We start from the raw sequence: 26,676 nt of genomic DNA, 5'->3' as shown, positions 1-26,676 counted from the left end.
TCTGAGGGCTCATCTCAGCTGTCATCCCTAGGTAAAAGATACATGGTAAAATAGCAACAGCATTTCCAAGGCATGGGCTTTCTTATTTGATTATCAGTTGAAAAGAAAAAGAAATAGACATTGGTTCTGATATATCGACATTCAGCCACACCACGCAAGATGCAGAAGGCAAAGGCAGGGACAGGGAGAATGAAGAACCAGCCACTGTAGGAGAAGATCAAGTTCAAGACCACCTAAGGAACCTGATGGTGCACAAATCCATGGGACCTGATGAGATGCATCTGTGGGTCCTGAGGGAACTGGTGGATGGAGTATCTAAGCCACTCCATCATATTTGAGAAGCTGTGGCACTCCAGTGAAGTTTCCACTGACTGGAAAAGGGGAAATGTGGGTTTTTTTCCCCCCCATTTTTCAAAAGGGAAAAAAGGAAGACCCAGGGAACTGCAGGCTGTTCATTCTCATCTCTTTGCCTGGCAAGATCATGGAGCAGACCCTTTTGGAAACTATGGGTAAGATACATGGAAGATAAGAAGGTAATTGATGACAGCCAACATAGCTTCACTAAGGGCAAATCATGCCAGGCATGTTTGGCAGCCTTCTATGATGGGATTACAATGTTGGTAGATAAGGGAAGAGCAATTGATGTTGTCTACCTGGACATGTGAAAAGCATTTGACACTGTCTTGCATGGCATGCTTGTATCTAAACTGGTGATACATGAATTTGATGGATGGACCACTCTGTGGATAAGGAATTGGCTGAATGGGCACACTCAGAGTTATGGTCAGTAGCTCAATGTCCAAGTGGAGACCAGTGATGAGTGGGGTTCCTCAGGGATCTGTTGTTCAGCATGTTTGTCAGTGACAGGGACAGTGGGATTGAGTGCACCCTCAGCAACTCTGCCAGTGACACCAAGCTGTGTGGTGCGGTTGACATGCTGGAGGGAAAGGATGCCATCCAGGGGGACCTTGAAAGGCTTGAGGGATGGGCCTGGGGAAACCTCATGAAGTTCAACAAGGACAAGTGCAAAGTTTTGCATGTGGGTCAGGGCAATCTCAAGCACAAATACAGTCTGGATGGAGAATGGATTGACGTCGCAGCACCCTCCAAACTATCAAGCTGCAACAAGATCTTTTACCATCTCATACCAGCATACTCTTCATGCCAGCCCCTATGCTGCCTTCTCCTCATCTTGCCTCATCCAGGGCGTGTGTTCTCTCCTCTCTTGCTTTTTCCTCTCTCTGCTTCTTCCTTGGCTGCTCTCTCTTCATTGGCTGCCCAACATCCTAACTTAATTGGCCAGTCTAACACCTCTGAAGCCAACCCACAGTTGTATATTAACAATGCTAATTAACCCAGCTTCATTCTTCTACAATTCCCCCCCTTTTTTTAATAACATTTCCTAACTTATGTTTTTAATAATCATTACAACTTTTTTACAAATAAATTTTTCATACAGTCCTCTATAATTCCTCTACAGACTGAAAGCAGCCCCAAGGAGAAGGACTTGGGGGTGTTTGTTGGTGAGAAGTTCAACATGGCCCAGCAATGTACATTTGCAGCCCAGAAAGCCAACCGTATCCTGGGCTGCATCAAAAGAAGCATGACTAGCAGGTTGAGGGAAGTGATTCTCCCTTTCTATTCCACTCTCGTGATGCTCCACCTAGAGTGGACATGGACCTGTTGGAGCAAGTCCAGAGGAGGGCCACAAAGATGGTCGGAGGGTTGGAACACCTCTCCTATGAAGACAGGCTGAGGGAATTTGGGTTCTTCAGCCTGGAGAAGAGAAGGCTCCAGGGAGACCTTATAGCTGCCTCCCAGTACCTAAAGGGGGCCTTGCAAGAAAGTTGGAGAGTGTCTTTGCAAGGGCATGTAGCGATAGGACAAGGGGCAATGGCTTCAAACTGAAAGAGGGTAGATTTAGATGAGATATAAGGAAGAGATTCTTTACTGTGAAGGTGGCAAGGGACTGGAACAGGTTTCCCAGAGAAGCTGTGGATGCCCCATTCCTGGAAGTGTTCAGGGCCAGACTGGATGGGGCTTTGAGCAACCTGGTGTAGTGGAAGGTGTCCCTGCCCACGGCAGGGGGTTGGAACTAGATGATCTTTAAGGTCTCTTCCAACCCAAACCATTCTATGATTCTATATCTGTTTGTAGAAGTGGGGACTTAGAAGCACAATAGTTAGCAATCTGATATTAAAATTTTGGGGGTTTTAAACTAGAAAGTCAAGCATGTGTTTTAAAGATTTTGGGGTTTTTTTTGCACATTACAGCCAGGTGTTTGAGCAGAGAGGAACAAAACCAGTCAATGCTCAAAAGGAACTGGATGTTTTGATTCAGAAACTGAGAAGCTGTGTTAAAGACAGGTATGCTCAGGCTAGTATTCTCCATTTATTTTATAGCTTTAACAATGTGGTACTCTGCTACTACAACATGGATTCTAAAGCAGAGCTGGGTCCGTCTTCATCTGGAGGAGAGTGTGTGTGTGAAGAAGATGCATGTTTTAGTGCAAACATTCTCCTGAACATACCCTAAATCTCAGCTCTAGCAATTCAAAATGGTTTCTGGTCTTTCTGTCTGTGAATGGACCTTGTCCCAGCTGTAGTCCAGCATTCAGAGGGGAGCAATCACTGGGGCGGGGGAAGGGGAACTAAATGTGTATTAACCCAGAACTTCTGTCTGCTTGGTTGTTGTTTTGAAAGTTTTAGGTTAATATTAATGTAAGAATTATGCATTTTTTAAGGGGGACACACACCTGCAAATAGATTTTAAGATTTTTTTTAAATTTGGAGGAAAACCTTAAAATCTATAGCTTTGATATAGTCCTCCTCCATATTTTCTATTATTTTGTTATAAATATTTGAGCATCTAGGGTTGATATGAAAACAGCTAGGACTAAAAATATTGTTATTTTCACTTTGAAATGGATCTAGTTTTTCTTATCTCCTGTAATGTATTGAGAATTTGGAGGAAGGGCAAGGGAATGTGGTGGGAACAACTTTTAGGGGAAATCGTTAAAGATACCTAAAAACAGATTTGCAGGTAATAATAATGCATAATTGTCATTTGTACTTGGAAATGTCTTTCTGAATATTAAATTACTGGCAGTTTTGCCAACATCCTTGTGGAATGATTTCTCAGTGGGAAGTCATAAAGACAACAAAAAGGTCTTGTAAGGAGAAAGACTGCAGGACAGTTTTGTCAATCAGTGATAAAAGCTTCTTTTTTTTTTTTTTTTATGTTCCCTTTATTTTTAAGCAGGTAAAAAAATGATAAATACGTCATATGGCAGAGTTCATGTAGAGGTAGTCCTGGTGTCCCTCTTGGTAAAGGATTGTACTTTTAGCTTTGGTTTTAAAGAAAGAGTGAGGAGAAAAAAATATGATGTGGCTACAATAACTTTCCATTTTTGAGCTCAAAATACAGTGTCAAATGCCAAACTGAAGAGCAAAAGAGAACTGTTTTCTAGATTATTCTTTTTGCTCTGTACAGACTAATAATGTGTGCTGTATTGTAATGACTAATCTTGAATTGTGAAGGCAGAGAGTAACTGTCTTTTAAAGATCTCCTTAAGCAGATATAAAATAGATGCATGTATATTAAAATGTGTAAGCCAACAATAACTCAGTTGGATGAAATGCTGCATTATTATTTTTGAAAGTTTGTCACTGTAATTTCTAAGGTGAGACTGAAAGACATAAAAAGGTACATTTCCCATATTTTGTTATCTTCAGAGTAACATACTGTAAATTGAGACAGGCAGAATTCTTCATATTTAAAAAAGGAAGAGGTCTTAAAAAGGAAGAGTCTCAGCAAAGCATGGTCATAAACTGCCAGATCTGTCTGCAGTAAAGAAGATACCGTCCAGTCGGTGATTTTCCAGGTAGTATTGTCCAGGCAGTAATAAGAAGCTAGGAATGCAGCAATTTTTTATAATTATACTGTGTTTAAGGACAGTGAATATGTTGCTGATCTGAATTAGTGTAAGTTATTGAAATACAAGCCAAAATGTTAATCTACATATGTAATATTTAGTTGATTATTATTAGGGATTTTTTGGTGGGGTTTTTGTGTGTGTGGTTTGGTGTTCTTGTAGGGTTTTTTTTGCTTTCACCATAATTTAAAAGAATATAAAGAAACCACTTACTGATCTTTGTAGAGGTTTTAGTTTAACTTTACTAGGTATAGGCATGTGGATACTTTTTTTTTCTTTTTCTATTTGACTGGTAACAAGGATGTTATCTGAATGGAATTCATATTAAGTGTCACCTAGGAGATATATGAAAGGAGTTCTCATATACTGTCACTCTTTAGATATTTCAGGAGATAAGCAAGAACCTTTTTGAGCTGTCAGCTATTAAAGGGAGTAAAAGCAGCTATTTTCTATTAAAACCATGCACGATATTTTAAGCAGTTATAAGATTTAGGATTAACCCCAGGGCAAAACTATGGATATACAAAACCCCATTGTAACCTCCAGTTTATTCATTTACTAAGGCACTAGTTTAGAGTACACAAACAGATATTTGCAAGATTTATTAGCTCATGGAAAGAAGTTTACTACTGTAATATCATAAAGGAACTTTTTTCATCTTTTTTAAACAGTCAGTTAATATGCAATGCATATTCTACACCTCTGTTTTGAGATCCTTTTCAATTTAAGGGTGAGGTGACATTTCAAAACAATTTAATCTTACCCTAATTTTATCTCAATACAAATATATTTGAATAGGAGTTGCATATATATAATGGTTCAATCTGGGAGAAGCACATTTCACTGACATTTTTCAGTGATGTTTTCTGCACATAATGCAGCATAAAACACACTGAAATTTTGCATATGCTTGGTACTTTACCAGTCTGCTTATTGTTCCACAGTTCTCTTCAAAAAAGTTCAAATAGTAAACAGATTTTGTAGAATACAGTCATGATCCCCCTTAGTCACATTTCTTGCATTGTGTATATTATGATACTTCCTTCTTTGTAGTATAGATTATAATTTATAATATAAATTACATCATGTACTTTAATAATATAACATGAAAAGGCTAGAAATAGAATTAAGTAAAATTGTTGTCCTTATAGTTCTCCTTTGTTAGAGATATGTGATTAAGTACAAAACAGGTTTAAAAATATGCTTCAAATACACAAATATTCCCATAACTGGTATGATACTAAACTTTATTTGTCTATTGTTAGCCGTGAATCTCAACATTTTCCTTACCTTTACTGCTTAATTTCTTTCTGTGTCTTATGCTGTCTTTCTCTGACAATGTAATATTCATTACATTGTATTGATGGTGCTGGTGAAAATAGATTTTACAATTATGATGTCTGAATGACAGCCATTAAGAGCACAGATTTTGTCAATTAGAATTGCTTGGATTGCTGACAAAATATTGCTTTCTACTGATGGGTGAAGTGAAAGACACTGAAATTCAATATCTGTATTTGCACACAAGAAGCTTTACTGGTGACATTTAGACCTTCGAAAGTATGTTCATAACAGAGCGAAATGATTATTCAAGCTGTGAGTGGGAAATAAATGTGGAATGGCAATGATTTCTTGCTGGTAGATTTATCATAGCTGTACTTAGGGACGTAATAAGCACACAGGGTACATGGATTAAGGCCACAGTGCAAATATGGGATTGAGAAGTCCATATCCTAAACCGGCTGTGGTGGGTTGACCTTGGCTTGCTTTCAGATGACCACACAGCCTCTTACTTACTCCCCCTCCTCAGCAGCACAGAGGGAGAAAATAAGATGGAAGAGCTCATGGGTTGGGATAAAAACATCAGGAAGGGCACTTACCAGTTACTGTCATGGGCAAAATAGGCTCCGCTTAGAGAAAATTAATTTATTGTTAATTAAAACAGAGTTATACCAAACACAAACTGAAACACCACCTCCAACTCCTGCACTTCTTTGCAGGTTTGGCTTCACTCTTCTGTTGGCACCCTCCCTGAGCGGTGCAGGGGGGCGGGCAATGGAGGCTGTGGTCAGTCCATAACAGATCCTCTCTGCTGCTCCTCACACTTTTTCCATGCTCCAGGATTGGGTCCTTCCAGAGAATACTGTCCTCAGACTGCTCCAGTGTGGGTTCTTCCCACAGGATAAATCTGTGTGGTCTCACCACAGGCTGCAGGGCAGCCTCTGCCCAGGAGCCTGCAGCACCCCCCCCGCTCCTTCTTCTTCCACTTTGGTATCTGCAAGGTGATCCCTCTCACATTTTCCCTCACTCCTCTCTCGCACAGCTGCTATGCAGCATTTTGCTCTTTCTTAAATACGCTTTCCCAGAGGTGCCACCAGCTCAGGGGCTTAGCCGTGTCATGCAATGGGTCCCTTGCAGCTGACTGGAATGGCTGTGCCCGGTTTGGGGCAGCCTTGGCCTCTCCTCACAGAGGCCCCGGCACCCCCCCACCAGCACCCGGCACATCCCACCCCACACCTCTTTGAAACACATATTTATGAATCATTATTAAAACATAAATTCATTACACGCTTTTCACAGAATTTGCTTGCATCAACAACAGAAAATCACCACACCAAAATCAAAGTAACATCATCACAACACCAATAAACGTGGACACTGTAGATACAGGCTCAGCTGGCTGGCTTTTGTGGTGGTGTGGAGCTGGAGGGACAGCCTGGATGGCGTGCAAGCACTGCTTAGTGAGGGTCAGGTGGTGTTGTGTTGGTGTGTTACCCACACTGCTATAGCTGCAAATGCAAAGCATAGCATTGTACAGGCTGTTGTGAACACAGTTAACTCCATCCCAGGCAGAGCCAGTACTCTATTCTTACATCACCAGACTGATAAACTTGTGAATTCATAGTATACTTTGCTCATTAATCTCTGATTTAAGCTAATGACCACATAAGAAATATAGTAGGAAAGGCTATGAAAAAGAGTAACAAATGTAAATGCACTGACAGGAACAGCCATTCTATCTGTACTCTTTGATGTACGTTATGAAGCTAATAACTAAGGCAAATTTTATTTTCCCTGTAGTATTCTTGCTGCCTTGTTAGCGTGTTAATGATTCCTTATGTCTGAGCATAATGGCATGCTCTTTGGGAGCTGTGAATTTAAAGTATGGGCATGCTGTAATATTTAATAGTTTCATATCAACAAATACCAAGCATTTGTCTACCAAAAGCAAAGTGCTGATAACTATAAATTAGGCTCCAGCTGGTGTTCAGAAAGTCTTATTTACTACTTAGCCCAAGTGAAAGAGACAGTTGATAAGTGATGTTTAAGTTTTATTCAGTGTTGGTACCTTACTCTTACTTTTCCACTTAGGGATCATATGCCAGACAGAATGCAACAGAGCTCCTGCAGTCAGCCAAAGAGTTTTGTGAGGCTTCAGAGAGTATTAGGATTTGTTCTTGTTGGGAACTGTTCAATATGTATGAAAAATGACTAATATTTTTGAGATATTTGTTAGAAAAGTGAAAATATGATAGATGATCTGTAAATGACCTGTAAAGCAGTATTTCTAGTATGAACCAACTGGGAATAATGTTTTATTTTGAAATGCATTTAACTGGGCTGTTAGTTTTCTGCAGCCTTCACTATCCCGTCATCGGAGAACTGCAAACCACATCTCTCTCATGGCCGGTTTGGGATTTTTCCTTCACAATGCAATTTCTGTGAGTTTTGTATTCTCTTGCAGTCTTTGGAATCTCAAGGTTAAAGGGGGTGAAAAAGGTTTAGGTAGATCTAGCTACCCGATAAAAGCATATATGTAGCCCAAGTAATTTAAGAAATCACTGAAATCACGTAGGTGGCCAAGCAGAAAGGACTGTAATCACAAGTAGGAAAAATAGATCATGCTGAGATTAAAACTGATAGAAGTTACTAGACATTTCCAATATTTTTATTATAGAATTTCATTTGCTTGATAGCTTACTGTAAGCAGGCATGAAAAATAAAAAATACATCTCATATCTGAATAGAGAGTCAGAAATAGTGGTGGTTCTATGCAGAAAGGTAGTCAAATATGTCTTTTGTATGCCATAAGAAACCCTCAGAGCTATCAGACAATCGTAAATATTTATTGCATAAACAATTTGGCAGAACAAAGGAATACTCAGGAGGCTTTATGGCAGCAAAGCTTTCAAAGGCTGCAGGTCACCTTCATTAAGAGAGCTTCATGGGGCTGTTGTATGGATTCCATTCCTGAGAACTTTCCACTTCAGAAGGCATGGACCTTGCACTGGGTGTCCCTTTTATTCATGAACGCTTCAGCTTTCTCAACAGATACTCGTTTCTCTACATGATTTAGGGAGACGGTATCTGTTGGCTGGCTAAAGTCTTGCGTCCTTTATTATATTGTATTAATACTTCAAATTGATCTAAGTCTCATAGTCTTTATCTAGAAGAAAAAAAATATCTTGTTTTCTCATCTTACAAATCAAATAGAACCCCAAATACAAAATAACACTGAAGCCAGGTATAAGAACAAATACATAAAACTTAATTTCTTTGCTACTCACGTGATTGATAACAATGAGAGTATATTTTCCTTGCAGGAGCTGGACCACACGATTGGGATTCAAAGTCTTTTCTTAAAATTTTTCATATTGACAGTATTTGTAGTTCTTTGTACTGGCTGAACAACAAAAGCTGCGAGCCAGGTAAGCCTGCTGCTGTCACAGTATTATTTTTTAGATACTGCTGAAATGTGATGTGAAGATGGGAAATTCAAATCCTGATTATTTTTTATGTGAGGGAAATCTCATTAATGTAATAATTTTGTTGATTTTTTTTTTTTACTGAGAAAACGTAAAATATTACATTTAGATCTATAGGATAAGGATGTTAAGGTATTAAGATTAGGTACAGTATTCAAGTTTGTATTATCAATGACCATGCAAGACATTGGATAATACTCTAAATGATCTGATTTTGGGCAGCAGGAGACATAAAGAGTTTAAGAAATATGAATGTGGCAAGAATAATAAAATTTACTAGTACACAGGCCCCAAACTGTCTTTTTACAGAAATCTTTTCCTTTTGACATTGAACTGAAAACTCCTTTGTGAACTCATTTCGTGCATAACCACGATAGATTGGTGCATTAATAGACAAGAGGATTTAAGGGCTTAAGGGACATGAAAACTTTCCTACTAACACTGATATCTGGTGTGCATACTAGAAGGTTGGCGCAAGAGTGGTAAGGTGGTTAAAGATGGTTAGCTAGAAGTCGAATTATTAATTCTGAGGGAAAATATTTATGGGAAAAAATGTTTTGTTGATGTCAAAGTGATTTATAAAGCATTATCATTTGAAACCTCACTGCTACAGGAAATTAATATCTCAATGATTTCAGCTTTAAGTACCTTTCTAATAGTAACCCTCCCACCTTTAAATAGCAACAAGCAAAAAAACAAAATTACACTGTTTATTTAGGGATATAATAGGCAACAAAATACATGAATTTGAAAGTTATGCCTAGAAGCCTTGTATTCTAATATTATTTCCATTCATTTGAGAAATTTAAAAAATCTTGGCCTAACACTGATGGCAGCCAAAAGCGATACAAGACATGTAAGAGGGGCCCAGCTTGTTTCAGAATTGCTGAGGTTGTAGAGCTGAAATGAAGATATTTTAAACTCAGCAACTTTTAGTTCTGTAGATGCACACAAATAAGCATTTTTACTTCTGAGGCTTTAGCAGCTTGGGCAAAACCCGGCATTTTGTATTTTAAGTACACTGACTTGTAATTCAAGTTGGCTGTAACTATAACCATCCAGAACCACGGGTCAGGGGTTCTTGCAGTTGAACTTACGCTGATGAGTAAATGTCATTTGCCTAAACATTATAATTTGGTATTTATCACACTTGTTTCTAACAGCCTGTAGTCACTAATTGCAATGATTCTTTGTCGGAAGTGTAGCACCTCATGAGATTTTTAATGGCAGGCAGAAACTTTCTCTGCTGCTATCACAAAGCTGTGTAAAAAAAATAGCTGGGATGTGACTGACAAAGCAGAAAGTAAGAGAAATACTCATTTCAAAACCCATTAATGAAAAATAAACAGTAGAAAAATATTGATCAGCCTGATCAGCGTTAAGGTGAAGAGGTGTCACAGTACTCTCAAAACCATCAAGCTGCAACAAGGTCTTTTACCATCTCATACCAGCATACTCTTCATACAGTCCCTCTGCTGTCGTCTTCTCCTCCTCTCACCTCATTTAGGGCCCTCATTCTCTCTTCTCTTGCTTCTTCCTCGGCTGCTTTTTCTTCCTTGGCTTTCAACCCCTTAACAGAACCAGCCACAGCTGCACCTTATCTACATCAGCCAACCCACTGCCCCTGAAGCCAGCCCACAGCTGTATATTATCAATGCTAATTAACCCAGCTTCATTCCTCTACAAAAAGGGATTTATCAGTTCAGATTAAAAAGACATTAAGTGTGTGTGACTTGGCCAGACTAGGATGATTTTAAATTCCTTCCGTAAATCTGTTGGTTCACCTCTCTCTTGAAACTAAGATTGTCAATCTGGATGTCCTTTTTTCCAATATGATCTTAAAATCTAACTTCTCTTGTAGTAATCATCCCTTCTAGCCCAGGCCTGTCCTTTTTCTTTTGAAAGTCATGGATCTGCTTTTCTTGTGACTGGCTCTCCATGTGCATGCATTTCATGCATACACTCTTTGATTTGTCAAGACATTACCTAATTACATCTCCTCTGTGCCGTCTTGATCCACGTCACACAATTTACAAAACTTTACTTAAGGGGTGATGGCAGCAAAATGGACCAAATCTAGGTTTTTTTGCCAGATTGGTGGCAGAAGAGAAAACCTGAGGATACAGCTCATCAGCACACTGTTTGGGCTGTCACACACACGATCTACATCCTTGTCAGTTACCTTACTTCTTAAGACATTTGTGGGCAGTGCAAGAGGGAAGTCATCAGTCCTTCAGCAAACAAGCTGGTGGGAGCACAGATGAGGCAGCCACTTCTGTAAACAATCCATGGGTTTAACATAGTTCACCCTAGTTCTGTTTGAATTATCGACTGCTACTGTAGTGGTGACTACTTCTAGGAGTGGGAAACATGTGTTTCCCTTCGAGGCTGTAAATGCCTTTTCAATTAGTATTTTTAGGTACTGTGTTCCTTTCTGGAGTGTCCTCTAACCAAGACAGGTTCTTTCCCAATTGAGAGATGTCCTGTTTGCTCCCATGGTAACATGTTCAGCCCAGATCTGAGCCTCTGTTTGTGTTCCAGCTCATTCTCTATTCTTGCAGTTTGATTTTACACTGGAGCAGAGCAACAAAGAAAATAAATATTTAATATAAATCTCATCCATACCACTGTTTCAAAGGAGAAGCTGACAACCCACCTGAGGAAAAAGCCAGTCATAGGTCTAGTTTGAGTGAGATGGCAGTGGCTTGCAAATTTTGCTGGGGTAAAGCCTGGAGTTCAAGCGTTAATCCTACATTTAGTTCAGAAATATTTTCAAGAACAGTTTAAAACCTATTAGTAGTGATACTGACATTAGTTTTGCCTTGATCATAAGGGAAATAATCTGATAGTTTTGGATTATGAAGGTAAATAACTTGATTAAAGTAAACTGCTTATCTTTTCACTTCCCCTGCAACCAAAAGAGACCAAATAAGCAATTAAATGAAGCAGAATGGGCCCTCGTTCTTGATGATTCTTCCAGTTGCTGAACCTGAAAGGACCTAGTTCTGTGGAAAGCTACCACAAGGGGAATCAATTTTTAGATTCAGAACAAATACGCAGAAAAACTAGGGAAAAAATTGTGACATTTCTATACCAGTGTTAACCATCCTGATTTCTTTCTGAACTCTTCTGGAGTTAGAGGAAAAAGCAGCAAGATGTCAGAGAACTTTTTTTGCTGGGGCTTTTTCTCAGACTTTTCTAGATACTGCTATTCCTTGAATAAAGTTGTAGAGATCAGTTTTCAGACAGTGACTGCAACTCCCCAGAAGTGCTGGGGGATTGACTAGGCTGGTTTAAATGAATATGGACCCCCCTTACATCTCATAAATTAGCATATTCCTTTTCAAGTTGCATACTTGTCCTCTTGTGATGGGAATGGTGGGAGAAGAGAGATCCTTTCCCCTTTCTTTTTATAGCTCTGTAAGATACCAGTAGGGAAATACCTTTGAAAAGGTATGTGATGGTACCAGGTATTCATTTATGCTGGCTGCCTGTATCCTACCTATATTATGGAGAGCAGAGGAATAAATTGTATGCTGTCTGCTAGTAGGAAGATACCTTCACTTGGGTTTTTTGCCTCTGCAGCACTGATGAAATCAATAGTGTTTTCAGTGGGATCCTTCAATACAGTGCTTTAGCCAGTTGCCAGGTAGGACTAAAACGCTGGAAACCAAACTCTTAAGCTAAGCTGGTTTTGTCATAGGTTTAATTTGGAGCTTTGGACACTACCACATCTGGATATTTGCAGAAGAAATGCCATCTTCTTTGACAAATACTTTGAAGAGATGGGAGCAGAATAAGAATAAACAGTAAATTGTTCATTTGTGAGGTGATGATAAAGACAGGGTGGAAATCACTTTCATGTCAGTTTATGCTCTGCATCATGTCAGGCTTCCTTCATGCTTTTGCAAGCATTCAGTGCTGGGAGGGAGTTTACCACTGCCTATTTGCACCCAGTAGTTGGATGTGAGAGCCATTTTACCATGGCAATCTTTAGAAACATCTATGTCTTTCCATTGACTTTACTAGGACTTTGCTAGAAACTCCCAAAGTTGTAAAGGGTCTTTTTGGCAAAATATCTGTTGAGTATTAATTTGGAAGTTCCATTTAAATAAATTCTTTAATACCGTATCTTTAACTAGTAGATTAGTGCTACAATGCTGGGAAGAAACAATGTATCATGTATATTAGGCAATGTGACCTGAAAAAATGGAAGCTTGAGTATGTAACCATTTGATACTTTTTTTTCTGCCAGCTCATTGATCCTATAGTGAGCTCTTCAAAACAAAAACCCAAAAAAAACAACCCCCCAAAAAAAGAAACAAACAAAAAAGACATAAGTGATTTTTGGTCAGAACAAATAATATGCTGATTCCTTGGTAAGATATGTGACAATGCCCCAGGTCTCATTGTTATTTTACATATAACATGTGAATGTCCATAGGTAGAGAAACAACAGGTGAAGCATTCCAAGCAGAAATTTCACAATTGTTTTGTGTGGGGTAACTTGTCTATTCCCAAAGATTTCTTTTGTGTTGTAACAATAGTGAAAGGGAACATTTATTTCAAATTTAGTACAATTCCATGTGCAAAAAGGTACTCTGTCAAGCCCTAAATGTCTTCTTTTTACACAGATTTTTGCTCTTTTCTCTCAAGTGTGCATTTCCTGTAATGCTGATACAGCTATTTCTCCTGCTAATGAAACTAATTTCTAAAAAAGTAATGCTCTGTGAGGGAAGGAGCAAATATTTAGAATTATATTTGACTGAACCAAAGTTAAAGGAGATTCTAATGTTTTCTGTAGGATTTGAAATTACTAAAAGTATTATTTTAAGACAAGATATGTAATAATTGCGATTTTGAAACACTTAAATTATGAAAAGTTAATTTCACAAAGGGAAAACAAGTAATTTATTTACCTATTCTTTTATCTGTCCAGAATTCATATTAAAGATAACAATGATAATCAGAACTCTTTAGTAAGGGGAAAGTATCTGGATTTGCACTTTTATATTTATTTATGAGAATAGTTCAATGAAGTAGTTTGTGGCAAACTCATTCTGATGGAATGATTAAGAGTGGAGTAGCTTTTCCATTATAAGGTATTTTGATTCCCTTGAGCAGAAACAGAAGAAGGGGTTATCTTCTTTTGCTAAATATATTGTTCCATAAGTAACTGTAATATAACAGACCCAGCTCTCAGTTCTACAGGTCCGATGGCTCAAGGGACCTCTTTCTTATGTCAGCTTGCTGCTCCATCTGACCAAATGAGAGAAGAGAGAGCTCCAGTGGTTATTCGTCTAGACCTATTTCTTGGGAGATTTTACACAGAATAATAGAATGGTTGAAGCTGGAAGAGACCTCTGGAGGTCATCTGATCTAATCCATTTGATCAAGCAGGGCCACCTGGAACTGGGTTCCCAGGACCATGTCCAGATGTCTTTTGAATATTTCCAAGGATAGAGACTCTACAGCTACGCTGGACAACCTGTGCCGATGCTCAGTCACTCTCACAGTGAAAAAGTGTTGCCTAAAGTTTAGAGGGAAACTCCTGTGTTTCAATTTGTGCCCATTGCTTCTTGTCGTGTCACTGGGCTCCACTGAAAAGAGTCTGGCTCCATCCTCTTTGCACCTTTCTTTTGGGTATCTATATACACTAAGACCTCTCCTAAGCCTTCTTTTCTCTAGGCTAAGCAGTTGCAGTTCTCTCAGCCTTCCCTCAAGTGTGAGATGCTCCAGTTCCTTAATAATCTTTGGGGCTCTGGACTCTCTCCAGTGTGTCTATGACTCTCCTGTAGTGGGGAACCCAGAACTGGACACAGCATTCCAGGTGTGGCCTCAGCAGCGCTGAACAGAGGGGGAGGATAACCTCTCTCCACCTGCTGGCAGCACTGCTTCTTAATACAGCCCAGGATACCATTAGACTTTTTTGCTGCAAAAGCACATTGCTGGCTCATGTTCAACTTGGTGTCCACCAGGACCCTTAGGCTGCTTTCTGCAAAGCTACTTTCCGGTGAGTGAACCCCAGCATATAGTGGTGCATGGGCTTGACCCTGCCCAGGTGCAGGACTTTGCACTTCACCTTCTTGAAGGTAAGGTTCCTGTCAGCCCATTTCCCCAGCCTGTTGAAGCCCCTCTGGATGGCAGCACAATGCTCTGGTGTATCAGTCACTTCTACCAGTTTTGTAAAATAAGCAAATTTGCTAAGAGTACACTTCCCAGTCATCCACGTCATTAATGAAGGTGTTCAAAAGGGGTGGACCCAGTACTGACGTCTTGGGTATGCTGTTAGTTACTGACCTCCAACCAGACTTCATGCCACCAGTTACCACCCTCTGGTCCTGGCCATTCAGCCAGTTTTCAGTCCACCTCACTGTCTGCTCATCCAGCCCATACATCAACAGCTTACCTGTGGGGATCTTATGGGACACAGTGTCAAAGGCCTTTCTGAAGTCCAAGTGGACAATATGCACTGCTCTCAGCCCATTTACCAAGCCACTCGTTTCATCGTAGAAGTTAATCAAATCAGTCAAATATGGCTTCCCCTTGGTGAAGTCATGCTGACTAGTCCCGATGACCTTTTTGTCCTTCATGTGTCTGGAAATGGTTTCCAGGATTAGCTGCTCCATCACCTTTCCAGGGACTTGGGCGTGGCTGGCTGGTCTGTAGTCTCCTGGATGCTCCTTCTTGCCCTTCTGAAAGATGGGAGTGTCATTGGCTTTCCTCCAGTCTTTGGGCACTTCTCCCGGTTACCATGATCATACAGATTGTTGAGAATGACCTTGTAATGACATCTGCCAACTCCCTCAGCATGCATGGGTGCATTCTGTCAGGGCCTGTGGACTTATGTATGTCCAGTTTGCTTAAGTATTCCTTGATGTGACCCTCTTCCAATATGATAACATTTAAGCTTGTGCCAAAAGAAATGAAGTTAACACCTACTGTTTATTAACCATCTATCATCCTTATCAGGAAACCTTAAAAAGAGCTATAGAGATTATATTTTTTTCTTAGCCTCCTCTGGACCACTTCTTGAGGTCTGTGGATGTAGCTTGGAAAGCAACTTTGCAAAGAACTACTAAGCCTCTGTTCTCACTGTCCTTCTCTTGGCAGCCTCTCTACCCAGCCAGGAACACAGTGCTGTTACTAACCCCATATTTGTCATAGTTACAGTATGTACGGTTTTACTTCTTTGCTTCAAGACACAGGTAGTGATCCTCAAAAAATGGACTCTTGTAAACATACTAGAGAGATTTGATGGTCCGTGTTGGATAGGAAATGTAGTGTATGCATGTCTTAAAATGAGGCGATACGCAGAGTTTCACTGTGGTGGGAATAGAGAAGAAAAAGGAAGCTGATAGCTGTACTTGTAGGACGATTTTTTTTAAAAAAAGTTCAACAATGGAAATGCTTGCAGTTAAAAAATAATCTGGAGTTTCTCTGAGAATTTAAGTCCTAGGCAATCCACATCTTTAATGTAAGTACAAGCTTCAAGATTCAAAGCAACAAAAAATAGTTCTGTGGAAGGGAATATAGATTTTACCCTGAAACTTGACTCCAGTAGTTACATATAAAATCTCTTGCTGATTCAGAAGTTTCTTATCTGAAACAGAAATTCAGGGAGCACCACAGCAACAACTAGAGACTTTATCTCTTGAGTTTAGAGATGTTTGTTGTAAGGAAGAGCGCTATCGGCAGGAATGCTGCAGTTTGGGATTAATCTAGCATAAAGCAGAACTAAAGGCAGTGAGGCAAGAATTTTAACATATCCCCCTGGACCTGTGGGAAGTCACTCAGGAGAACTGAATGACACTTGTATGGAAATGCTATTACCAGCTAAACAATAGCTCTGTGTTCACAGTGACCTTACAAAGCCTGTGTGCTGGAAGCACCTGAACCAAAAATAATTACTTGTTAATAACTTGTGACTAACCTTTCTAGGTGCTGCAGCTTTTTCTTCAGTCAGGCCCCACTCCCCACCCCCCACCCCCCCCAAATGTGCTGGAAACACATTTGAAAAATACTATACAGAAACTTTGAAAATGACCTTGTTTGTATACACTATGGTAGATAATAAATAGGCTCTGAAGTTTTTAGTTTATATATTATGGTGGGAAAAGGGGAGACATTTTCACTTAAATCAATTCAGTCACATTTAACTTTACAATACTTAATTAAAATCCTGTTGTTTTAAGATGATAGGCCAAAACCTATAGGGTTTTATAGTGCAAATTTCTGTTATGCAATCTGACAGGTGCTGAGAGCTAAAAATATCTCAGTAGGACATTTATTTGGAAGCTGGGCCACTTGGGCGCTATTTCTGCTGCCGCTGAACTTGTAGCTTTTACAAAATGGATTAGCTTTCACAGAAAGAGATTGAGCTCATCCTCCCTTAGTCAGTGGTCAAGACGCTCTCTTGGGCACTGAAAAGTGTGAGCTTTGACTCCTTCATCCTTCAGGCTGAGCAGTAAATAGGATCTTGGTCTCCCATAAACTGATGTAGACCTATCATTTCTGAGCCATTATTTGTTACTTAATTTGGCAAAACAATGCTAAAAGGTACTTTTTTTTTTTTTAATTCCCTCTAGCCTGGACCTTGTGATGTATCTGGGGTAAAATAGTAAGCTATTTCCAGTTGACTGTACTTTTGATGAATTCACTGTCCTGCCCCATACTATTTTATTTTTTTTGGGAAAGGTGGAGCGGTTTAGTATTTTTGCCAATCTCTGGTATCAGGATCTTTCTGCACTAATGCTAAGCAAAAAATTATATACCACTTTTTTTTTTTTAAGTGACTGTCAGAGGTCTAGATCTATGAGTGGTACAGTTAGGGTGTCATGGGCTAAACAAGTTCTGTGGTTCCTTACCAAACACGTGTATCTCCTGTGGATCCATATTTCAGGAAAAGGCCATTGACATTTTTCTACTCCATTAAAATAAGACGAGGAGTTAAAGACATTTCGTATTGTAGTATTTTAGTCTTTGTACATCTGATGTAATAAACCAGCATAGAAACTCTATTTATGGAAAGTTACTACACTTCACTGTCATAGTTGTGAGTGCAGGGAGTCCTGTAGGCTAGGAAGAGCTCAGCCTCTGACCACCTGCGTCACTGTCTGCTGCCCATCATGGGCTGTATGTCAGTCTCTCTGTTGTTCTTCACAAACAATTTGTTCATCTTCAGAGATCTGGTTAAATGTTCTGAAAAGTTGTTTTGAGACTGGTTTAAAAAAGCACAACAGCATCCAATTTAGCTGAATGTTCATCTGTTTAAAAAAATAAATAATCCACAAACACATTTGTAAGGAAAGGTTATCTGTTCTCCATATTCATGGAAATTAGATGCAGGGCTCCTGTCATAATGATGAAAATTCAGCTTCAGTATTTTTCTTAGCTGACCTCTGAAAATGCATCTCTTTCTGTTACTGATTCTTCCTCCTCCCACAAGTAGATCCAATTAGAAAAGCTATCACATTGATATAGTATGGGCAGACATAGATTTGCAATGACAACAAAAGTGTAAAAGATGCTACTGTTTTCAGCGTTCTTAAGAGGCAAAAATTGAAATCAGTGGATGCTATTTGTAAGACTAAAAATGTACCCCTCTGACAATAATTGCTATCATTGGGGTTCTACAAGAAGATAGGAGGATTATCTGCTACTTTAGTTATTGCAGGTATGCTGCGGAGTACATCACTGAAAAACAGAAAACCCCATTATCATTAGTTCACAGCTCTCACCAATCACCTCTTATCTGGCTTTTGCTTAATGCTTTCCTTATTTATTTGACTGTGTGCTGTGTATGCAGCAATCAAATGACTGCAACAGATATTTAAAAGAAAATGCAGAGATACAGTAGAAGTTTGACCTTGCTCTGCCCCATGATGGAAAATTCTAGCTACGTATGCAGAATATTCCTGTAATTGGTGAATACAGGATATGATTTACCAGGCTTGACCAAAATTACCTATAGTTCGTATTAGTTTCCCTGCTAGATAGAATGCAGTGTTACATTTGGTGCTGATTACATGGCCATGGGATAGGATACTAGGTAGAGGATGGTGTGTGGTGGTTTTGGTTGAAGTAGATGTTTTGTGACTAACAGTTTCATGTAATACCTATTTCATGACCTCCTGTGATGCTGGAGGAATGTAAAAGGATACCTTTGTTTCAGAAATTTAGTCAGTAAAAAGTCATACTGTCTTCAGTAAGTAATTTTTAATGTTACAGATATTATTATTTTATGGAATGTATTTAATGTATAGAGTTGAGTCATTAGAAATAATAAAAAAAATGTTAGGCTTGGTTGAGGGAGGGAGAAAGAATAGTAGAGGGCTCTGAAAGATCTTTATCTGGCATTATTTTTGGAATCAACACTGAAATGATTTGTACAGAGATTTCTGACTCATTATGTATAAGCTACTGTAGAGATTATGAAACTTTTTTTACAAGCTGAACTGCTTAATAAAATAGTTACATCTTCACTGCAAAAGTATATGTTTCCTTTGAGAGAGGCAATTGAACTTACTTCTCCAAGTATAAAATCCTATTGAAGAAAACATGGAGGTGAATTTTCGTCTTTCGTTTGTTAAGACAGGCATATGTCTCCTGCTTATTTTACCTTTACTAGTTGCACTGAAATAAAAATGTGCTCTTGGCCCAACAAATGGGATTAAATAGGATGATTTGTATTATCCAAATGTAAATTCATACTTTGGAACACGTGTTGGATGAATTTGAAACCTTCCAGAAGTTAAGTAGTTATACAAGCGCGTGAGGTTTTCTAAATGAAAAAACAAACAAACAAAAAAAAAACCCCACCAAAAAAACCACTCCAAAACTTGTGATACTCTTGATGCTAAAAAATTAGTGAAAATTCTGTTAAATTTCCATAAAAGTAACTTAATGAAAAATCTATTACAAATTAAAGTCCATCAACATTCAACTGTTGACAAATTTTGAGCTATATTCCAACAGTTAATGGTCTCACATTGCTTACAAAGAAGGTGCTTCATCAAGCATTCTCTTTAGGAGCTAGGTCTAAGATCAAAGAGGTTACTTTTCAGGGTTTCACCTTTGTAGAGAAAAAATACTTACAAATATCCTGTGCTGGTTTTGGCTGTAATAGAGTTAATTTTCTTCGTAGTAGGTAGTATGGGGCTATGCTTTGGATTTGTGACTAAAACAGCGTTAATAACACAGGGATGGTTTTGTTATTGCCAAGCAGTGCTTACACAGAGCCAAGGCCTTGTCTGCTCCTCACCCCCCACCCCACCAGTGAGCAGGCTGGGGGTGCGCAAGAAGTTGGGAGGGAACACAGCTGGGACAGCGAGCCAAAGGGATATTCCGTACCATATGGTGCTGTGCTCAGCAATAAAACTATGTTGGAAGGTTGGCCAGGAGACTGCTGCTTGGGCACTGGCTGGGAACCTGTCAGTTGGTGGTGAGCAATTGTTTTCATGTGCATCAGTTGTCTTTCTTGGGTTTTATTTCTCTCTCCTAGTTATTTTCCTTTTTGTTACAGTATCATTATTGTTTTTATTATTATATTTTATTTCAATTATTAAACTGTTTATCTCAGCCCATAAGTTTTCTCACTTTTACCCTTCTGACTCTTTTTTCCCATCCTGCTGGAGGAAGAGTGAGCGAGCAGCTGTGTAGTGCTTAGTTGCCAGCTGGAGTTAAACCATAACACATCCTTAAATAGAACCTCTTTAAGAATCAAAATCAAGTAAAGCTGATAAAGATGTAATTCCCATGCTAATACTTTTCACACCTTGTCTTGATTATCTATGCATGTCTTTGTGAAAAGCTTGGATTTGTAGCATACACTCTTATGAAGGTTCATAGGAAGGCTACCCAGGGATGAAAAGAGGACTGAACGAAGTAAATTCATTTTATTATTTCCCTGTATGGAGCAAATTTTGGCATAGCACTTCGATTTGGAATAGCTTAATAATGGGGAAAAAGCTGAGAATACGGTATTTTCTGTGTGAATAGGGTTTGAATATAAGGGACAGCTGATATCTTGGTAGAGTTCAGAATGGCCTGAGATGTAAAAATTAATGCTTTCCTTGACATGGTGTATTATTGAGATGTTCTTTCTTCAAAATAGTTTCATATTGCTACTGTCTTTGAAACTCCCTTTTCTGTATTCGACTTTGTTTCCCTTGGTTCATCTTTGACTTTATGACCTTAATGGCAAATTCCCTGCTTGTTGATTTGAAATATTATTTTCTGGAAAAAAGGGATTTATTTCTGGAAGAGGGGTGATAAGGGGGAACAAGGCAGAGATTCAAGACTTTTATGTTTAAATATTAATACGCTTTTGACTTTATACCTATATTTGTTTATGTCTGTCTCGGTTTCTGAATTAACATATCCAATATTTAATCTAAATAAATTAATACAATTTGTTACTGAAGTAAAAATAGCTCATGTCAGTCTGTCCTAGGCTGAGCTATTATTTTATTTGCACTGCCTTTCCTTTAACCCTTTAACTTCTGAGCCACAATAAGGCCGGTTCATTTAACCTATTTAATCTAATCCCATTTGTGGATTTTACTATTTTTTTGGTCTTCGTTTTCTGGGATTTTTTTTTTTTTAGACATTCAGCCCAGTTCAGGGATTAAAGATTCTTTAATTATTATTATACCATTCACATTATTGCTAAAATTATGTACATTTTGCTACTCTGTGGATAGTGCTAATGAGGAAAAAGTGGAAGCAGAAGATGACATTACTCCTGTTCTTCAATAGCATGTGCTTCTCATCTATGCAGCTAAGACCTCCATTGCCCCACATCCTCAGTAGACTATCCAGACATGCTAAATCTGGTCTTGAGGTTTTCCTGCATTATTCATAGCATCAAGTGATTGGTTGTTCAGATCGTAATTTACTGTAATCAGTTTTCAAAGTCTTACAGATCAAAGAGATTTTTAATTATGAAATACAAGGTTATACATAGACTCATCTCTCAGAGGAATGCTAAACCTCACTAACTTATTTAATTTCCCTTAGAAGCTATTAAACCTATAAACAGGATTAAGCAGTAGCTCTTCAATTACCAATTTATATTACGAACAATTTTTTATTGCTGTCTCCTGAGTAGTGATCCTTTTCCTCTAGCCATGCTTTTCCATAAAGGCAAGAGGCTCTTTCTCTTTCCTTTCTTTGTTAGGTTTGTGAAAGGCCAGAGCAGACATTTACTTGTGCTACCATTGCCCTCACCACTGCTGATCCAAAGCTGCACAATAATCCTCATATTTCCTTTGCAGCTTTACCTGCACAGCGTATTTCTTGCAACCATTTAAGTGTGACTGTCAGACTCTTGAACTCAAGACAGATGCCATTTTTTTCCCCCTTGTGAAAGGAGGTGGCTGGAATAAGCATGTAATGCTTAGCTTGAGGGTGAGTTTGCTTTCTTTGCTGTTAGCACTGGTCTGGATTTCTGAAATTAAGTAGTTGCCAGTATCTGAGAGGGAGCCATTTTTGCTTACCATTCATGATTTATGACAGTGAAGCTAGTGGAAATACCAGCATTCACAATCTATATATCAGCCTCTGACAGCTTGTTCTTCCTTGCCGACTTATGCTTATTCCCATTGATGCTTTCTCATTTCTTCCTCTGTCACTTGCTTTTTCCTTCACAGACTACACCTGACATCCACTGCTCTTTCAATTCCTCTCCAGCTTTTCTCAGGTGACGCCAGTTTCACCTCTGACAGCTGCATGCAAGACTCTGCTCAGTGTTTCTAAAGGGTAATGCACACAAGAAAGGCATATGTGAAGCTTTTGGGAAGGGATGTTCCTATTTGACCCCTGAACTCTTCTGTCAGAGGAGACTTTCCAATGTTTGCTTTCAAAAGGGAAAATATCTAAAATATGGCATAGTTATCATACATATTATCATTATATTTTTTTTTGTGTGGAATCCACTGGTGTTCTTAATTGAAGGCATGCGTTTGACAGAGCTGAGTATCGCAAGTCACCCACTATGAAGTAACATCACCAAAAACTGCATTCAATTTTCCTGCAATTGGAGAAGTCTAGCTGTGGTAGTTTAAGACAAACAACTCAGCGAAGAGCTACCATCTCTCTGGCAGCTGAAGTAATATGTACCCAGTTTTCAGCTGCTCCAATTTAAAGTCTGCAGTGGTTGTATGGTTGTGGTGACCTCGTGCCAGGTGACAATGCGCTCTAGATGCTGGAGGTGACTGAGGCACCGATGTGATCCCTTCTGCAACTTAGGGACGTGGTTTAGTCATGGATTTTGCAGTGCTAGGTTTATGGTTGGACTTGGTGACCTTGAAGGTGTTTTCCAACCTAAATGATTCTATGACTCTGCAAGGGACTTGTGGTAATTTCAAGAGGAGCCATAATTTTTAAACAGCTGCAGCTGAAGCCTCCAGAACTTACAGTGCATAGTTTATAATTGAGACCTATCAAAGCAGGAGCCAGAGGTCAGTGCAGTATCCATCCAAGCCACTACTGTCATTCTTATCTCATGCTTTTAGGATTATTATAAATTAACATATGTGACATGCTGAATAAAATGTGAATATACTCAACTCAGATTTGACCTTCCCCTTATATATTACTGGATGCATGGCTGCTTTAGTGTTCTTTGGATAAGTTTCTGAAGCCGGTATCATAGTCTATTAACTGAGTTGTCTTTTCAGTCCATAGGTACATATTAAAAAAATATATATAAGTACACACACATACATAGGTATACATAGATAAAGGCAGATGCAAATACTTGTTTGGAATATGAATGACATTGTAACTTGATTGCAGAAGTAGAGTAACAGGCAGAATACTTGTAATTCCTTTTACCCAGTGAAGATTACATAAAATTGCATTTCAGGGACTGATGGTGGAGTCATTAGCAGCAAAGCAAAGTGCAGTGGGAGGTCATAGAGATTGAGTCCCCTCCCAGAAATCCTTCAGTCTTGCAGGAATTCTAAATGAGTTAGGCACTAATGCTGCAAAATCTCCCAGCTGGCCACCTGTCTGGGAAAGGGTAAGAACCAGTACTTGTCAGATTGGCTTGCAAATGGAATTGAGAGCCCAGTGTTATGCTCTTAAAAGAAAGGGAAAACAAATGTTGAATCAGGGACAAGGCAGAATAAAATTTACTTACCTAGAACTCCACTTCCTTCAAAATACATTTTATTTATGGGAAAAGGAAGATAGTAGTTGGAATTGATTAAAACAATAACAACAAACACTCACCAAACACACACATGCATCTTTAAAGCAAAGGAATCAAAAGGAAAGAAACCCTCATGGAAGCCAGTGGAGTTATGTGGTATCAAATGCTGTAGCACCTACTTTGGCCTGGCTTTCAGTGAAATCCCTCATGGTTTGGCTACATCAGAATCACAACACCAGAACAAATCCTTTGAAGTGCCTCTACTGAGGTCACTCAAAGAGCAGTGAGGTTAGATGTAAAAATGTGTGCTAGAGGAAAATAAGCTCAAGAATCCCACAACAGGGTTTTTGGAAATACCTATGAGATTTAGGGGGACAAATCTCATGGCTCTTGAATCTCTCCTTTTCAGCCCTCTTGGAAGCCTCAGTAAATGTAGCTGAGATGTTTCCCTTGACAGAGTTCCTAAGGCAAAGCAGAATAAAAATGCTCCTGAAAGCATACTACCTCTCTGCACCCACTCCGCTAGTTTACTGGCAACCAAAAAAATTATAAAAAATTAAGGATAATGAAGCAGTATTCCATAAGGCATTGGAACAGAGAGGGTGGAATAGAGTTCAGCTATGTGTACAGCTGAACTCAAGTAATGGCTTGCTGCCTTCAGAGAGAGTCATCTTGCTCCTGTTTCTTCTCTCCCAGTTGTGGGGTCACACCCTTACATGAGATCTGACCTCAGTGATCCCTTTTGGGACCTGATCTAACTCATTAAGACAGTAACAAACTGTTTGTTTGGTTTTTTAAGTAGTTTTTAGACATTCTAGTAAGTCAAATTTGCTCAGAGGTAGGTTTAGGGGTTGAACCAGATGACTTCCAGGGGTCCCTTCCAAGCATTTTGTGATTCTGGGAGGGAGAGGAGAATTTGATGCAGGAGGAGTGTTTCGGTGTAACAATGAGACACAAAAACTGTGGGGAGGGGGTAGGAAAGGACTTTTTCTGCAGCCATGAGTTGCTATTTGGGCTTCTCCTATTTCTTGAAGAAGTACTTAATGAAAATGTATATCCTCACACCTCCTTGTTATTCCATTCCCTTGTTTCTTTTTGTATAACTGTCAGCTGAGACTGGAGGCTCTTCACAGCACAGATCTTGTCATTCCGTCTGTCTGTAAACTGCCTACCATAGTGCTGGGGCTACAGAACTATTTACAAACGTTAATAATATACCTGCCACATACTCCAGTGAGTGCTCACTTTTTCTCCTGGTATGGTTTCCTGAGGTTTTTTGGTGTTTGGTTGTTTTGCGTTTTTTTGTAGAGTGTTATTCAAACTTGCCTTTTTTGGCTAGCAGAGGCACTTTGAAATAGTTGAGGTTTTGATACAATATTATTTTAATCCTTATTTATTTTATAACTATTAAATATTTCCTCATACCTTCTGCCTCTTAGCATACAAGGAGAATGAGCCTTTTCCAGTTTGCAGTGGTTGGCAGAAAGAAGACCTCTAGACAGTGACCATGTTCTCTTGGGTATTTGAATACAGTAACATTCAGTTTCAAAGGGGATTTGTTCACTTCCTTTCCCTCACCCACCTTCAAAATTGTACTGTCAGTATTTTACCATAAATGTCTTCAGATAGGCATGGTGACCTACCTCACTTTCATCTAGACACTTGAACCAAGTGACCCTTTGTTTACCCTTTGCTAGATCTGATAATTTTAAGGTACTCGAGGAAAAGGCATACTGCATAATACGTGGCACACTTTTATGACCCACTATGCCTGGCATGCCCTAGAAATGTTGCTGAATTTGTGAGACTGTGCCATCTTTATTGCAATGAGCAGTGAGGTTCCTTGTTTTCTGCCTTCCCTCATGTTGTAAATGGAGTTGAGGTTACATTTTCCTGTCCCATAGTAAGACATTTTAGGTACAGAATTAATAATCAACCTTAAGAGCCTGCCTGGCCAGTATTTGTCCAGCACTGCTTTAAGTAATGAAAATTATTTCAGTGTAAATCAAGGCACATGCCTCTTGCCACTCACTTCCCAACTACTCCCACCCCCACCTGGGTAAAATGTTAGACAGGAGGGAAATAAGAATGAAGTAATGGCTTCAACCTGTCCTTACATCCCTAAAGAATAAGGACTGTGGGGTATGAAAGGGAGCATCAGAGGAGGTTAGCGTCTTACCTGTGAACTCAGAGGGTATGCCTTACACTTTGGGTGTGTCCTTTTCCTACAAATGCAAATTTCCTGTATTTGTAGTGGTAAAAGCAAAACAGTAGTCCATCAAGTCTTCCCTACAGACAATACTAATGGTGATGTGTTGCTGTATCCCATCCTCTTGCCTTTCTTTATGTCTCTCCTTTGGTGCTAGTATTCTAAAATCAGAGCCAAGGTGATTTTAACTGCTGGTTCTTATAAAGAGCAAGAACAAGAGAAAACACCCTGTAATGCAAGTGGGTACAAGTTAGGTAACTAGTGACCTGAGACAGCATGCACAGCATGAAACGTTGTGCGTTCTTACCTTATCTTTGTATAACCATTCTTACCTTATCTTTGTATAACAGTGACATCTGTCAAGGCCTATGAAAACATTAAAAACTGACTAGAAATAAAAGCATAAGGGTATACTTTTTTCTCCTCTCTTCTCAGTAGTCTACAGGACTGCATAAGTAGTACCTAGGTTGAAGTTCTTGACAATAACAAAATGCAGTTAATGCAGAAAAAATACTTTCTTTAACAACAACAAAAAAAGGGGACATCTATTTGTACAGTTACTGATATACCACCACTCAGCAGTGTTGTACATTTCATTAGCATGACTTGT

At 39.1% G+C, this 26,676-nt stretch overlaps 1 long non-coding RNA gene across 1 annotated transcript; it reads right to left on the bottom strand.

The window, feature by feature from the left end:
* Window positions 1–1,384: 1,384 nt before the first annotated feature.
* Window positions 1,385–26,371, bottom strand: LOC308060467. Its single transcript, XR_013926749.1, has 2 exons — window positions 10,687–26,371; window positions 1,385–10,251 (listed from the first exon to the last, which is right to left on the bottom strand). It is a non-coding gene; the product is annotated as an uncharacterized lncRNA (long non-coding RNA).
* Window positions 26,372–26,676: the final 305 nt, after the last annotated feature.

The sequence above is a fragment of the Falco punctatus genome, assembly GCF_963210335.1.
Source record: "Falco punctatus genome assembly, chromosome: 3".
Lineage (NCBI taxonomy): Eukaryota > Metazoa > Chordata > Aves > Falconiformes > Falconidae > Falco > Falco punctatus.
The sequence above is the reverse complement of the archived record's forward strand: the minus strand, read 5'-3'. Positions and strand labels throughout refer to the sequence as shown.